Source organism: Stigmatopora argus, chromosome 11 (genome assembly GCF_051989625.1).
Source record: "Stigmatopora argus isolate UIUO_Sarg chromosome 11, RoL_Sarg_1.0, whole genome shotgun sequence".
Taxonomy (NCBI): domain Eukaryota; kingdom Metazoa; phylum Chordata; class Actinopteri; order Syngnathiformes; family Syngnathidae; genus Stigmatopora; species Stigmatopora argus.
The window spans coordinates 4,365,993-4,381,268 of NC_135397.1; the positions used below are offsets into that span (position 1 = coordinate 4,365,993).

At 40.9% G+C, this 15,276-nt stretch overlaps 2 protein-coding genes across 2 annotated transcripts in view; one reads left to right on the forward strand and one right to left on the reverse strand.

Annotated features, from left to right (window-relative positions):
* mcm8 (minichromosome maintenance 8 homologous recombination repair factor) overlaps positions 1 to 4,499 on the reverse strand; it is a 194,227-nt gene extending 189,728 nt beyond the window's left edge. The window contains exons 1-2 of the mRNA XM_077614176.1: positions 4,285 to 4,499; positions 1,181 to 1,426 (exon numbers count right to left, since the gene is read on the reverse strand). The gene's annotated coding sequence lies outside the window, so the exon portion shown is untranslated. The remainder of the gene's footprint in view (positions 1 to 1,180; positions 1,427 to 4,284) is intronic.
* The window catches only part of cdh11 (cadherin 11, type 2, OB-cadherin (osteoblast)), a 49,464-nt gene that overhangs the window by 1,465 nt on the left and 32,723 nt on the right, over positions 1 to 15,276 (forward strand). The gene's annotated exons all lie outside the window — the stretch shown is intronic.

Here is a 15,276-nt window from a genome sequence, read left to right on the forward strand (position 1 = left end):
AGGAGTAGATCAAGATGATGAATGAAAAATAGGCGTCGTTCCACGAGTAGCAACAGAGGGAGCTGTCGGGCTTTGAAGCGACGGTAGATGCCCTTCGCTCCTTTTTTTTTGTCTCCCCTGACCCCCCACAACACACCTCCCATCATCTTCCCCCTCGGGCCATTTTCGGTAGATAGAGAGCTAGTTGCCGTGTCCCCTGGGACCGCCGATTCAATCTCACAGAAGTCTAGTCTGTCTGGATAAGTATGTTGGCCTGTGAGTGGCTTCTGTTGCTTCCCCTGACTGACTAGGGAAGGAGTTGATGGTTGTGTATGTGTGTAATGGGGGGGTCACACAGCTACCATTATGTCCCCGTGATGTTTTGTTTTCCTCCACGCGGAGCTTTTCTCTAATGAGAGTTAACTCGGTGAAAAACAACAACAGCAAACAGAGCTGCAGTGTTGCTCCATGCAACTAGAACTGTGTCTTGTTGTATAGAACTTTAAATCTTTGTTTTTCTTTGGGGGGGAAACAGAGGCATTTTGCTCAGTCGGGTAGAGCGGATCGTAGCTACCACTTTTCGGAGAAAAAAATGGGCATTTGGCTTGGCTTCAACTTCCTCACCGTCTCATCTCTCCACCTTGACTTTAATCTTTCATCATACATCGCATGTAGATGTGTATTATTGTACCGTGCTGACACCGGTGACAGGATTAAACCATAATCTCCCATCCCGCACCGATTGAATATCAAGAGTGTGTAATTAGTATGTCTTGGGAACTGAAATCCTTTTAGTTGCCCCCAAACCGGCCCCCTCGGAGGTACGCAACAGTGACTACATTGTCTACTCCTAGTGAAACGTACCATTCAGGTGCAAGAATTAGCTTGTGTCCGGACTGAGTTAACAATATTTGAGATTCCTTTTTATCACATAATACATTAGATCACCTACAACAGGTAAAAAGTTGTCACCATGGCAACAGCAGAAGCTCATTTCACAAATGTTGCATCATGACTTTCAATGTGGGGGAAGCTATTACATAACATGAGTTAATTGTTTCAACACGTTTTATGGGTACTCCCTGATTTCAAAGGTGGCCATCTTTTAAGGGGCAAAAAGCTAAAGGGAACCAGGAAGTGCACCCCCCTCAATTCAACTCCTTCATCTGACCACAAATTGCAATTATAAAGTAGAACTTACCGCATCGAGGGCGGCGACTGGTTCCTTTAAGTCGTCTGACTGCTGCCGCTTCAGCATACAGATGCAATGGCAAGTTTCTTGAAGAATTTGCGGCCCAACAGAAGTCAAACATCTGCCATGCATCACACGGCCCAGAGATGGTCGGTAAACGGTCGGGTGGGTTTGTCAGTGTTTCTGACTAGTTCCCTTCTCAGTTGTGTGGGCCACTTTCCTTCTTTGGTCTCATTTGTGTGGTTTCGATCAAAACTGTTGTTTAAAAAAAAGAGGGAAAAAAGTGTGAGTCTTTTTTGAGTACAGTGCTTCACTTATGAGTTAAATTCATTCTGTGCAAAGACAGACATCTGACTCCATGATGGAGAACATTTCGCACAGAATGCAGTAAACAAGGTCATGATCTGACAAACATACAATTGTTGACAGCAATTTGGGATTAATTTGGATTGACGATGACCTACATGCTGTGGCCAAAAGCAAAATCTGTACAAACACATGCAATACAGTTTAAAAGGTCTGTCAGCCCCTTCTAGATTACAATTGTACAATTGTTGACCCCGACCAAGAAAGATTGTATTACCATGTCATGTGAGGGAGACATTACTCAAACCATACAATCCAGTTTACAATCGCAGGCTACAAAAAAAAAAACATATTCCATATCTCCATACTGCTTCCTCAATGTACTTGTTGCTGAAAATGTGATGCAGGGCAATATTTTATCATGAAATGAAAGAATAATGTTGGAATAAACAGTACAGAACATACGAGCAGTTTTCTACGAATATCACTCTCGCATTAAATATGAACCGCTTCATGAAGGCAATCTTACGTACAATCAGTGACAATTAGTAGTAATGGGGTGTCCAAGAATAAACTGAAGTAACGAGTAACATGCTGTGCCACATTCCTGAGTGGCAGAATTGTACAGACTAAATACTTTATGCCAGGGAGCCAAACTCTTTTTTTTTTTTTTTTGCGTACCATGTTGTATTTACTGCTGTTTTGTTTGGCGTCATAATTAATGTACAAATCTATTCATAGCTTTTCTGATAGCCAATAGATCATTTAGAGTAAAAAAAACATTTCCAAATACTCATTTTGAGCCTCTTAATTGCAAATATTCTCTTGTTTTTATTTATTGTTTTATTAAAAAAACGGAATAACATTGGTTATTTTGAATATTTTGAATTATAATGAATATCTATCATCTTTATTTGAATGAAACATGGAATTGACACACGATTTACTTTTGCAAACCACACAAAGTGATGCCATCTTACCGCTTTACAATATTTCGACCTGCGCTAAACATGAACCTTGCATTTGTTGTTTGAGGCAATTGGATCAATGCTAATTCGGGATTAACGAGCGACCTCTTCCATTCGTCCGCCGACGATCGTAGCGCGGCGTCGACGGCCTCATCGAGCGGATTAGAATGAGAATTGATTACTCCTGGATAGGGAGGCCTATTGATTGTGGCGCGCGTTCACATGCGTTTGATGTGAAACCAATAGTTTGCATGTTTGTGCGCCTTTATAATCCGGAGTAATTTATTATCTGTGACAGGTAGGTGTTTGGCCAAGTCTCATGATGGTGGATTCATGTACGGGACGGCAAGGCTAAAAAAAAAACACACACGTTACTTACCAACTTGTGAAAAACCAGAAATTTTTCCATAACGATGTTGTTGTTGGTTCCATTTCACAATTCATGGGTGGTTAGCCATTTCACACACCCGCTGATAAAAATGAGTTTTCTCTAATACAGTCTACCTTTCTACCTGGATTAAGCTTCTCATTTGCATTTTACACGGGGAAAAAGCTTCTCCTCCTCTTCTATTCCTGATGTGGGTCAGAGAGAATTCGGAGGCTGGTTTGAATGCTAATTAATAATTCACAGCTGAAAGGATCCTCTCTCCTTTGCATCAGAGTTTAGCGAGATGACGGCGGGAAAGACGCAAAAGAAAGACTTTGCGGTGCGCCGGGTCAAGGAGAGAATTAATGAGTCGTTTGCGTCTCATTATTTCGGATAATAATTAACAGCACGTGTGTGTGAGGGTGTGTCAGCAACGGCTGTCTTCAACTCGGTTTCTCTTTTTCATTCGCCGTCATGGATGAAGACAGATGGCCAATCCATTCTGACTGTTCAAATGAACTGGACGTCTATGGCCGTCAATGGCACGGCCACAGGGTCATTCAGTTCCGCTTCTCGGCTAGGTTTGTGTGAGCGTGACCTTTCCGTGTAGTTGCTATTGCTCACACAGTCACGCTCTGACAACGTCTGAACCTGGCCAAGATGCTTTGCGATAACCTTCAGCACAAATGCGCATTGATACGCATTGCTTGTAGTAGCCACGTGTTTTCAAGGCAGCACTGTACCATTTCTGTGTCCTTTCTGAGACATTATGTCACTTTTGAGCTCAACAGAAAGGAACAAAACAACCGAATTTGTTGTGACGACAATGGAAGTCTCGGCATTTACACAATAAAAGATCTTTATCGCCATCCTGTAATGTTTGGCCGATAAAAAGCCAAAAGCACTGGACATACACTCACATTCGCCCATTTCACACACAAAAAGCCTGTTTTCTTTTCTGGACAAGACGGGGCATTACAGCATGCTTGACCTCAGTACCATAATAAGCTCCCTCCATCTCGCCCCCTTTAGTCGCCTCCTTCCTCTGTTATCAATAACTACCACAATGCATCTTTTCTCATCAATCTTTTTTTTTCCAGTCCACTTCCTTCTCGGACACTTGGAAAGTTATCATAATATGATTGCACGTGACTAGTGCTATTTTGCCAAACTATTAATTTTTTTATCCAGGCACTTTTTTAAAATCATAAAACAGCCATTGGCTGCATCAATACTAACAACACTTATTGTAATTGCTTGCTTCTAGATATTGCCTTTCCATGTTCAACACATTGGAAATCATGTTCATATTCATGGTGACATTGAATACTCGAGTGTCTCCGAGTGCGAACAAGGTCGCTGAATTTGAAAGCAGTATCTGCTGGGCCAGTATACTGTGATAAAAAGGCAGTATGGAGAATTTAGCCTCGAGAACTGAAATATAATAGGATTGCATGCTGGCAGTAACTTACCTGGTATTGGAAGTGGTGATTCTTTAAATGTTTGGAAATCCTGTAGCATCATTGCTTTTATGCCACTCTATTTTCAAATTCTGTGAAACTATTAGATACTTTTTAACTGGAAATGACCATGTGGAAAACAAGCCATAACTCAGAGGTTAAGCAGTTTTTTTTCCAAACAATCCAACACAAACAGTTTAAACAATGAGGTTTCTGCTGAAACAAGAAGCACCTGCCTGCAATCCACTGATTGCACTTGTAAAATAGCAGATTGGTGGAAAGGAAAAAAAACACACCCACTGCGGCCATTTTTGGAATTGTTTGCCCGCCCCTGCCATAATTCCATCAACATTGAAGAAATACATGGCATTGTAGGTTCAGTTTGAAGTTTAAAGTGCATATATTGCAATAAAATTGTAGGTTTTCAAACACAAACATAAATGATGAATTGAACAGCCATTAATGAGGTGCCAGCTTGTTTAAAGTGCCAATTGTCATAAAATCCAAGAATTAAGAAGGAAGATAGTGAGGGGTTTATAGTTTGTTATTAATTGAGACTGCAAGTTAAAGGCACTCTGATTGGCTGGTACTATTTTAGGATATATATACTGAACAAAAAATTAAAACAGCTAAGATACATAGTTCCACTATGGCTCTATTTCAAAATGGTATTTTTTTAAAATATGTTAACTAAAGATAAATGTAATGAGGGGTAACTTGTTAGGTTCTCTTGACAGAAAAAGGGTTAGACGTCTTATTTAGCACGCCACCGATAATCTGGCTGCTCGCGTTCGCAGCTTCCTTGAGAGCGACGTGAGTGCCGTATCAACAGGTTTTTGATGAAAAGGCCGCCATGAAAGAGAAGTGACTTGCTTTGACAACTGACGGCAGGGAAATCTCATTTACGACGATTGCAATATCATGTTTATCCTTCAGACCTTTGGGGAGGGACGCTTCAAAGCGAACGGTTTGTTTGATGAGCGTCGACGAGGGGAAGTCGAGGCGGAGCGCTTGACGGGGTTTAAACGTGAGGGTGGAAGTGGGGTTCGATCAAGAGTAGTCCACTCAACGGTTAAACGAACAAGGATACGACTTCAAGCCACTTGGTTAATGCTACAGATTGGTTGAAAACCTTTTGGGATATCTCGTCAATCATGTGTAGTAATACTTTGGACATGTTCTGCCCCTTGGTAAGCCTAAACATCACAAATTAGGCCATTTTTCATGTTAGTTTAATTTACTGTGTCTTTATCTGGCAGAGTTGAAAGGACTGTTTATCCACATTTGTGTTCAGATTCAAAAACAACCACCTCCTCACAAAGTTTGCTTGTGTACTATCTCGTAACCCTGCTGAAAATCAATCAAAACAACACCTCTTGCCCTCGGTGGGGGCTGTGAAAAACATTCATGGTCCGCATCCGATCCTCCCAAGCAAAGCTGAGCCAACATCCCTTTTCCCACTGGGTCCCTTCAGCTTTCTGTGCTACCCCAATGTTGAAATGAATCATTTTGTGGGCCCCGTTTCAAATGTTGTATTATCAATCAGAGACCCCCACCTCTTCATCTTAAAACAAAAGGGCACACAAGGAAGCTCCAGGAGGTGGCGCCGGGACAATCCTTAATTAGTTTTGAGGGCTTCTGGCAGAAATGGAAGGAGCTTCATTGAGACTCAAACTGGGATACGAGATGGCGGTTCAGATGGACGACAACAACAACAAGGGTCCCTCTGTCAAAGTGGGAGGAGTGGCGGGGGCTGAGGGTCCTCCAGTTTTAGACCGGGCCTGAGTTTATTCTTTAATCTGGAACAAGATCTCTGGACTCTAATTTTTGATTCAATTTAAATGTATTTTCTCTAAAATTAGTACATTTTAATGAGTCTGTTTTGAATTGATTTTTAGAAATGTATTACATTTTACAAAATAAATCTATATAATATGAATTGTATATGGAATAGATTCTATGAATAAATGTATTACTATTTTAGTGGCTGAATAACTTATTCCATAACACATTTGAACTATTTTCCATTATGTATATCCTTTCTACTCATTTTATTAAAGCATTAATTATAATTTTTAAAAAATGCATTAAAGTGTTAACATCTTAAAACTTTCCCCTTTCACTAATCTAGTCAAGAAAATCTATTGTAAATTAAAACAAATACATTTTTAATACACATTTTTAACGTGTATCAATTTCTGTTGATTTTTAAATGAAATTAAATGTAAAAAAATGAACTAATAAGTGTCATGTAAAATTGGAAATCATTTAAACATTTTTTTGTGTTATTTGGTTAAGTCAATAAATCAGAGTAAAATGGCCTCCCCCGGGTTTTACATGATAAAGAGTTAAGATGGGGCGTGCTACAGAGAATGTTGAAGGACAAAGACCCTTGTATGTCCTCCAGCGTCCCCGCCGAGTGGGGGTGTGTGCCAGGGCTCTTGCCAGCGAGGGGCTCATTTAAGTGGGATAATTAGGGTCATCACACATGCAAGGCGATGCCGCTAATCAATTGGAACCCTGATGCTATTCATGATTGCAAACCCCCCCCTACATCTTTCCTCAAATACCAACTGATCCCACAACTCCCATCACGGTGATGATTCCCCCACAATCCATTATCAATTAGAAAAAAACAAACAGAAAAACGTTCAAATGCTCCTCATTTATGCTGGGTCGACAGCGGCGTGTACGCTAAACACAAACATGCAATTATTGATGATCAATAGCATGTGGAAATTAACGGATGTTTGGCTATAATGTAAGTGTGTGTGGGTTTGTGAGCGTGTATTTGTGTGTCAGTGCTTCAAGTCGATTTAATCCGCAATCACCTAATAGGCGTATGGTCTTAAATCAGGGCTTGTGTTTCAAAGTATGGTTTTGAGAATTAGAGTTTCAGGAACGGCTTGTTGTTTGAGGTTTAAAATTAGACTTCGAAGACGGGATTGTCTTTTCAGAATGGAGTTACAAAAATGGATTAAGGATTACAGATTGGGGTATTAACCAGGGTCAGGGTTTCAAATGAGGGAAAGTTAGAGCTCAAATTTTGATTTAAACTTGGGTTTAGTCTACAAATTAGATTTTCAAAGTGCCAAGATTTCAAAGTGTGATTTCAGACTGTGGTTGGAGTTTGAAATAATGTTTCAAAACCAGTTTTCAATTTGGGGTTTCAAACTGAGGTGATGTTTTCAAATTGTGTTCCTTGGCAGCGCTCGAGTCAAAGTTGCACACCTTTCACTGAAGTGGACAACTACTAGACTTTCAAGATCTGATTGCAGGATGTGAACATTTTGGATGACAGGCTACTTCCACTTCAGTGACGATGCGCAACTTCTTCATAAAGCATTCCGCATAGAGAAGAAAGCCACAGAGAGCTCCATGAAAGTGAGGATGAAGGAGTCCTCCAAGTTTGCATGAAATTTTGATGAGCTTTTATTAGCCATCTCAATATCTTTACTTGCTTGCATTTTGCTGTGCAATCAAGCCATTAAGCGTAATGAATAAAAAATGCTTCTCAACTACTAAAAAGCTCAAGCCGGGCGGGGATGCGACCGGATCACGGAGAGCTCTTAGGGTCCAGGGGGTCACTCCGGCTTAATGCCAACGTAAACGCGCTGTCACTCGCTGGATGAATGGTACGCTGTGGATGTCAGGCTGATGTGTGGGGGTGGGCCAGAGGGGGCCTTTAAAGGCTTAGGGGCCTTTTCTGAGACCTTCTGTTCTGGCCCTTGCCTTTTCAATAGAGCAAAACTAATCAGGGGCTAAGAGGGGGGTATCCTCTTTGCTCTCGGACGAGTCCCATACCCGACAGGGAAGCGCTGACTCACGGTCTCCTTCAAGGACACTCTGAGCAGAGATAGTGGAAACAGGCTAGTCCAATCTATTCATAAAAGTTAGTCACCAGGACTAGAACATGGTTGGCAATAAGGCGTTCTAAAGTGGCCATGGGATCGGACTCTCTTTAAAAGAGAAGGTGCATGTAAGGCAGAGAATTATCATATTTAAGTGCACTGACTGCAATGGACATCGAAACGACGTTGACTGGGAGGGGTGGCAGCAATTATGATTGTGCCCCAGCAAAATGGATTGCATGTCTATCACCATGGATGCCAGGCACTGAGTTTGATATACTTGGATTTTGAATTGGTGAAGCCAGCTGCAGCCCACCACCGAAGATCATTGCTGTTCAAAGGCTTTCTGAAATTGTAAACAAATTATTTTAGACAGCATGCCACGAGCACGAGTGCTGTGCAAATCCAAAGACCTTGTTGAGAGCACGATAAAAGCTTCTCTGGCCAAAGTCGACTTTCCACATGCAGTTTTAGGGGACAAGTTCAATATATCTAATGGTACGCCCATATAGAAAATGTCCCATGATTATAAATATTATTCCATGAACTGAAAAATATGTAAAGGATTTTTCCTGTACATCACCTGTGACTGGAAACAAATTCAACCTCTTCTCTTTCACTATTCTGGAAAATATTGCCACAGAATTGGGCTATTTTTCATCCAAGTTTATGCAGTTAGCCATTTAGAGTGCAAAAATTACAATCACAGATCTACACTTAAAAATGTTGACTGTTAGTCAGATAATTATTTAATTGCTGATTTTGATGGTAACAAATCTGCACTCGGCTTCAAAATGTCAAATAACAACATTTTCAACGACTGACCAGACTCCCATGACACAGCACTTGTTTTTTGGTCAATTTGTGAAACCAGGCTCAAAAGACAAGCCTCAGGGTGTCTATAACCAGAAATCAAAATTGCTAAGAAAGGTCATCTGAGCGACTGCAAGTTCTCAGTTGGAGATTTCCCTCTAACTGTCAAAACATGAAGAACAGTCTGAGCACGAATCGGCAAACACCGCCTGCTTGTGTACTCGAGAGAATCTCACGTAATCTCCCTCAGAATTAATACTTTTTCCGCTTGAGTGTGCCCACCAGAAATCGTGTTATCCCAGAAGAATAGGGGGAGGAGAAAGAGATGGTGTCTGCATTTTAGATGTATTTAACCTCTCCCATTCGCTGGCCACCTCACTATCTCCATCACTGGAGAACCCCCCTGGAAGGCTCCCGGGGTCACGGTGTCAGCTGGGGCATAATGGGACAGCTGTATCCAGAGGAGTCGCACCACATCAAGCCTCTGGGGAGGGAATTGAGCTTAAGCCAATTAGTAGCCGTCAATCTATGTCACGTTGCATGGGCGGCTGAATCAATACAGATATTTGAGATTGGGGTGAAGAAAATGGACAATGGATTAGTGGTAAGAAGTGAATAAGACAATCAAACACTTTTAGTTTGGGTTATGTTTTAACATTTGTTTCAAGCGTTATTAACTGACTATTTAGGTAAAGTCATAAGTGCTGCTTTGACATTTATACTGATTTTTATCGCATTTATTTCTTGTTTTGCTGCCCTGTTTGCATGGGGCCTGTGAAAATCGCCATCTTTTTAGGAAGAAACAGAAACGTAAATAGGGAGTCGGGACGTTTATCACGTGAAACTCAACAAACCTCTTAGCATTGAAAGCAATGGTTGCTCTTATGTTGACACCTTACCGTATTTTGCCGTTTAATATACCCAGGTATATTAAATGTTTTTTGCTTTTTTGAGCCTCCCGTTTGTGCGCCATTTAATATACACGGGAATATTAAACGGAAACTCAGCTTTTTTGGCAAGATTTGTATGGTGTTCATGGGGGCATAATTATAGATACTTAAGTTCATTAAAATTCCAAGTCAGACTTTATTTAGCAGTAAGTAGTTTTAACCTGAGCAGTAAGTAGTTTTAGTCTGCCAAACGTTGATGGACCCCGTCAAAATGAGTGAAAGCAAAGCATGTGGAAAGTTCTGTCGGAAAGGTCTAAAATCTTGCGTGAAGATCAATCAAACTAGACTGGAAATCACCTGAATGAAGGAGTATATTTTTAGGGACGTCGCAAAAATCATTGAATTTTTTAATTGAACTAACGACACTGAGAGAAAGAGGCTTTTAACTATTAGATTAAAATATGAGCATTCACAGGCCACGTACAATAGACAACCTTCTTGATTTATTTGACTAATTTGCAACATTTTGAAAACCGTGTACTGACACATACAGAAGTATTTGGCTCCAAATTAGATTTAGTGAATATGCCAAACAGCAGGAAGAGGATTAGAAAATATTAGGATTGTTTTGCCTTAGCATTTTTCAGAGGACGAAAACATCTCTTGATTTGTTTTGACAGTGGGCAACTACGGGTGTAAATGACCCTTTCCATTGAAGATTTGATTCTAATTCTGTGGTAAAATGTTGAAATCATGTCAGGAGGGAAACACGAAGAAAACACTTCACAAAAGATGAATAATTATAATAATAGATTCCTTCCTAGTAGACGAGCAGTGTTAAAATGAGGTGTGCAAATCACCTCCTCCCTTCGTACTCTTCCTGGCTATTTTGCATTCCCCTATTGGTTGCTTTACTGCTCGGAGAGTTTCAAATGAGTTTGTCACGACTAAGGACGTCGGGGAAATAGAAAGATCCCGGCAGAGGAATGAAAGGAACGCGCGGTGGAGAATGCCAACGAGGCTGCGGAGAGGATGTGAGATTTTCTCGGTAGTGAATGAAGGCGACACTTCCACCGTATTAGCGCCACCATTGAGAAGGAATGCTATCTTTATTATCGCACAAATGGAGCCAATGGAAGGCAGAGGAAGGCCGTATACAAACATTACCACAAATTAACAACGGAAATGAAAGGAAAGTGAGTGAAATCGTATGGGATGAAGAAGAGGAGGAGATGGAAAGAGGAAAAATAGAAGAGTAGAATAATAAGGGATTTAAAAAATAATAATAACGGACCAATGAGCATGAATGATGGAGGAAATGGGACAGAAAAATGAGATGAGGGAGGAAAATGAGGAGGGGAGGAACATCTGGTATGAGTCTCAGAAAGTTCCATACAATTTCAGTGTGTGTGTGGATATGTGTGTGGGTATTTAGGAAAGAGGGGGTGGTTGTTAGTCTAAAGCAATGATGCACAAAGACACACCAACCGGGTCTGCCACATTCAGTTATGTTCAGCTGGATGCATTCGGGGTGAAAAGGAGCAAAGGTTCAGAGAAATGGAGACTAAAAAGATAAACTAAATAATAAATACGCTTCCAGACCATTTGAGTCAGGATTTCATTTCAAATACCCAATATCGTAAAGAGCAATTTTATTTTACAAAGATAATTTGAGTGAAGGGAAGTAATGGCCTATTCGACTGTCCCACTGTAGACCCTTAATTGTTCAAGTTGAATATGTAGCATTAAAAAGTTTAACAAACAAACAATTGAATTTGATCTAAATTGAATGAGGATCATGCAGATTCAGGAAGTGAAGCATTCTTTGTATTTTTATGTATATTTCTCTATTTAACACGTATATCCGTTGAAAGGACGTCTGGAACTTTTGACAAGCTGTCTGCCCTCCTTCCCCTTTGTGACGGAGGGTTCCGCTTGCTTCTTTGAGGTCGAAACAAGTGTATTTTCTACCCATTTAACCCTTATACTGCCACTGAATTATTCATTGCCTCGCACAAACAAACACACCACAACGTTGGCTATTGGCGGCATCGCAAAGCCATACATTTGTAAATGAGGTTAATCCAACTTGTGTGGTTGAAGGTTTAGAGGTGTCCAATTTAACCACAAGGAGCGTTTTGTCCGCCGTGAATTTTCATTTTGAGTGTTTTATGCAGCTGTTTAGTGTGGCATCACAATGAAACTTGCAGCTTCAGAGTCACACAATAATGTGTGCATATAGGACTGGGATGGTACAACTTTGACGTGACCTATTTGTATTCCCACAATAAAAGATTGAGGCCTGAAGGCACTAAATTAAACGGGCCAATACGGCATAATCCATACACAAGTACGGTGACACACTCAGAGCTGTATGATTCAGGTCAGACGCACTTTTTTCCGAGTATTGCAATAGTCACATGTTCTCCTGGACTAATTAAAATGAACACTTTGAAGTTGGGCCCAGTGACAATAAAAGAACATTTTGAAATACTATAAATCAGCCAGTGCAATATGGTGTTATCATTTTTATAAATGTGTTGTATAATAAGTTCTGTAATGTATTTGAGCATGCACGAGCATAGAAATGCTGTGTGTGTTCAAGGCCGGCTTTAAGTGTCCTGACAAGAATTAAAGTGCTTTTGAATTGCGGAGCAGTCGAGCTCTTAGCAGGAAGAAACCTTGGACCCAGTTAGATAAACGGCTGTGCAATGATGCGAGAAATGATAGGACATAGAGAAATTAGAGTTGGTCGGGGAGGAAAGGAAGCTGGTTGGTTAGGCTGATGGAGCGATGGGTAAGGTTGGTAGGTAAGGAAAGTCAGATTAGTAGTGCTAGTTTGTATATTTTAGACAGGATAATGGGGGAAAGTCTGCATTGGATTGAATCGGATGTCTTGAATAGCAGCCTTTGTGATTCCAGCAAATCATTGGACAAGACTATCGTTACAAATTGTCATGAAATTGGTGATTTGCACTCCCACTCTTTATCTAGTTACAGTGATGAAGCAAGATAGGGAAAATAGGAACAAATTACCTGAAAGTGCGAGAGGTAGGGTAGGCCATTCAGTCATGTATTTGGATGGGTAGAGATCTGCACTGGATATCCTGGGAAGATAATTCTGTAGGGTAAGAAGGGGAGAAAGATAATTAGGGAAATAAACCAGGTGAAGGTCTCTATGTAGGTAAGGTTTGTTGGAAGGGAAGTCTTGGTAGGTCATAAGGTACTGTAGGACAGGTTGGAAGATGGAAGATTCATTAGGTTGCATGGATAAGGTCAGTCGTTAAAGACAAGGTAGCCTTCTTTCTACTAGCAAATCATTTAAGGGGTAGCTGAAGATGAAAGAATTCAAATAGGAAAGAAAATTTGCGGGTGGGAGTAGTGAGAGATGAAGTGATTCCAGAAGGGGACTAGGAATGGAAACTAGTGGCATATAGCACTTTATTCTTCATTGGGCTCTCGACCTGTGTGTGCATGTGCGTCCGTATGTGCAATGCGGGTTTAGCAGCTGTGAAAAGTTCTGCTGAGACAAAGCGGCTCTGACAGCAGTCTCACACACACATAGACACATACACACACACACACACACACACGAACCTCCTGCTGCCATTTGAGCAGATGTTTGCTTTGGCCTTGACTGAATTTCACTTTGATGAGTTTTCCATAAGAAGAGTCCCCCTCAGCCCCGGTCGCTGGAGCTCGCATGAGCGCTGCGGTTTTGGCAGATGTATTATAATGATCCTGATTGGCCAGACACACAATCCTAAGCAAAGTCTGATTTTTCTTTTCTTCCACTCGACGCGTGCTAGTATTTCGCTTTTTTGTCAAGCCTTTTCAACCCATTTGTACAACGGCAGTTTTACACAATACTAGGGTTCAACCGGAGGGAAGACTACCTCAGAGTCGTAACTAAATGAACAAACTGGAATAAAACACTTCTTAGACAGAAGGTTGAAACCTGGGTGAATATCTGACTCAAATCTTTGGTCTGAGAGTGGGAGACCAAACACTAAACTGCTTTAAATAGTTCATGAGTAGAAAACGCAATTGTCAATGATTTAGCAAAAAAACTAAACCAATAATAAAAGCTTGCTGCGAGTTTTGTTTTGGTTCGTATTTTTCTTTAGTATAAGCCTTCTAAAATTGAGAATCAATGGCCTTTTGATTTCTATTCCATCACACGAAACCTGCTTTTGGGGTTGATCTGGAATTGAAACCTTAGTACACAAATAATAGATTAAGCGTTATGGTGGGTTTGTATGGAAGGTAAGGTCAGTAGATAAAAATAATAGCGTGGCTAAATAGGGAATGTATGTCAGATTTTCAACCGATACGAAGATTGAATTGGATGCAAAGACAAGTTCGAAGCTGCAGCTGAGCTCATCTGAGGGTAAAAATCTTTAACTTCTTCTTCATCCGTGACGGATGAGGCTGCAGTTCGTATCCTTCTCCGCTCACCGACGTTTCGTCATGTTTGGTTTCTCCGCTCCCTCTCCCTCTCTCTCTCTCAGGGCCTCAATTCATTCGCATATATTGGTATTCACCTCGCAAGATAAGGGAACTTGCTTGCCTTATCAAATGCAAAGTATCCAAGGAAGCCAAGCGTTTACTATCGGCCCTATATTTTGTGTTTGTGTGTGTATGTGTGTGTGAGTGGGTGTGTGTGGGTGTATATTTATAGATATGTTTGTAACTTTCCATCAAATCACCATCGAATTTTAAAATAAAGGATACAGTGAACAGCATATGAATATGTCATATATCAGGAAGCGGGTTCTTAATTTCTTTTGTCAATCATCTGGAAATGGAGAGATTTATGTCTCATCACGTTTATGTTGGCCAAGCCCAAATCCTACCGCAGAGGTCAAACACCCACTGATAAAACAATAGAGGTCAAAGGTTGTGGCACACAAATATAACGATGAAAATACACGGGAAATGTTCCCAATCTGTCACTACGTGATAAAACGTGTCACCACCTTTGCTTACATCCGTCCACCAACATCCGGGTGGTCTTGTATAATGAAATCTTCTTTACTGTCATGTTTAACAGGAGGGGCAAATGGCGTAAACCAACGGGCGTCTGGGCCAGAGAGAAAGGGGACGAATGAGGCTCATTTACATCACACTACGCGCACATGCCGTAAAAGGACACTCGGTTTAACTGCATGTGTGTGTGTGCTACAGTGTAGGGTTTCACACACACACTGACAATGAATGGTTGACAAAGGAGCAGAGTGATGTAAATGCTTGTTGTTGTCGCTCTTTTCAATGCTTTTCCTGTTGGTTGCTGCGGTAACCAATAGCGTCTGAACTTTGATGGACGATGCTCCAGGGACGCTCACCCGCTGAAGACGCGTGTTGTGGCACTTGTTGATTTATAACAACAACACAACTAATCAATACAACTATTACATTACTCCGTGTTTATGTTGGAAAACTGATAAAAT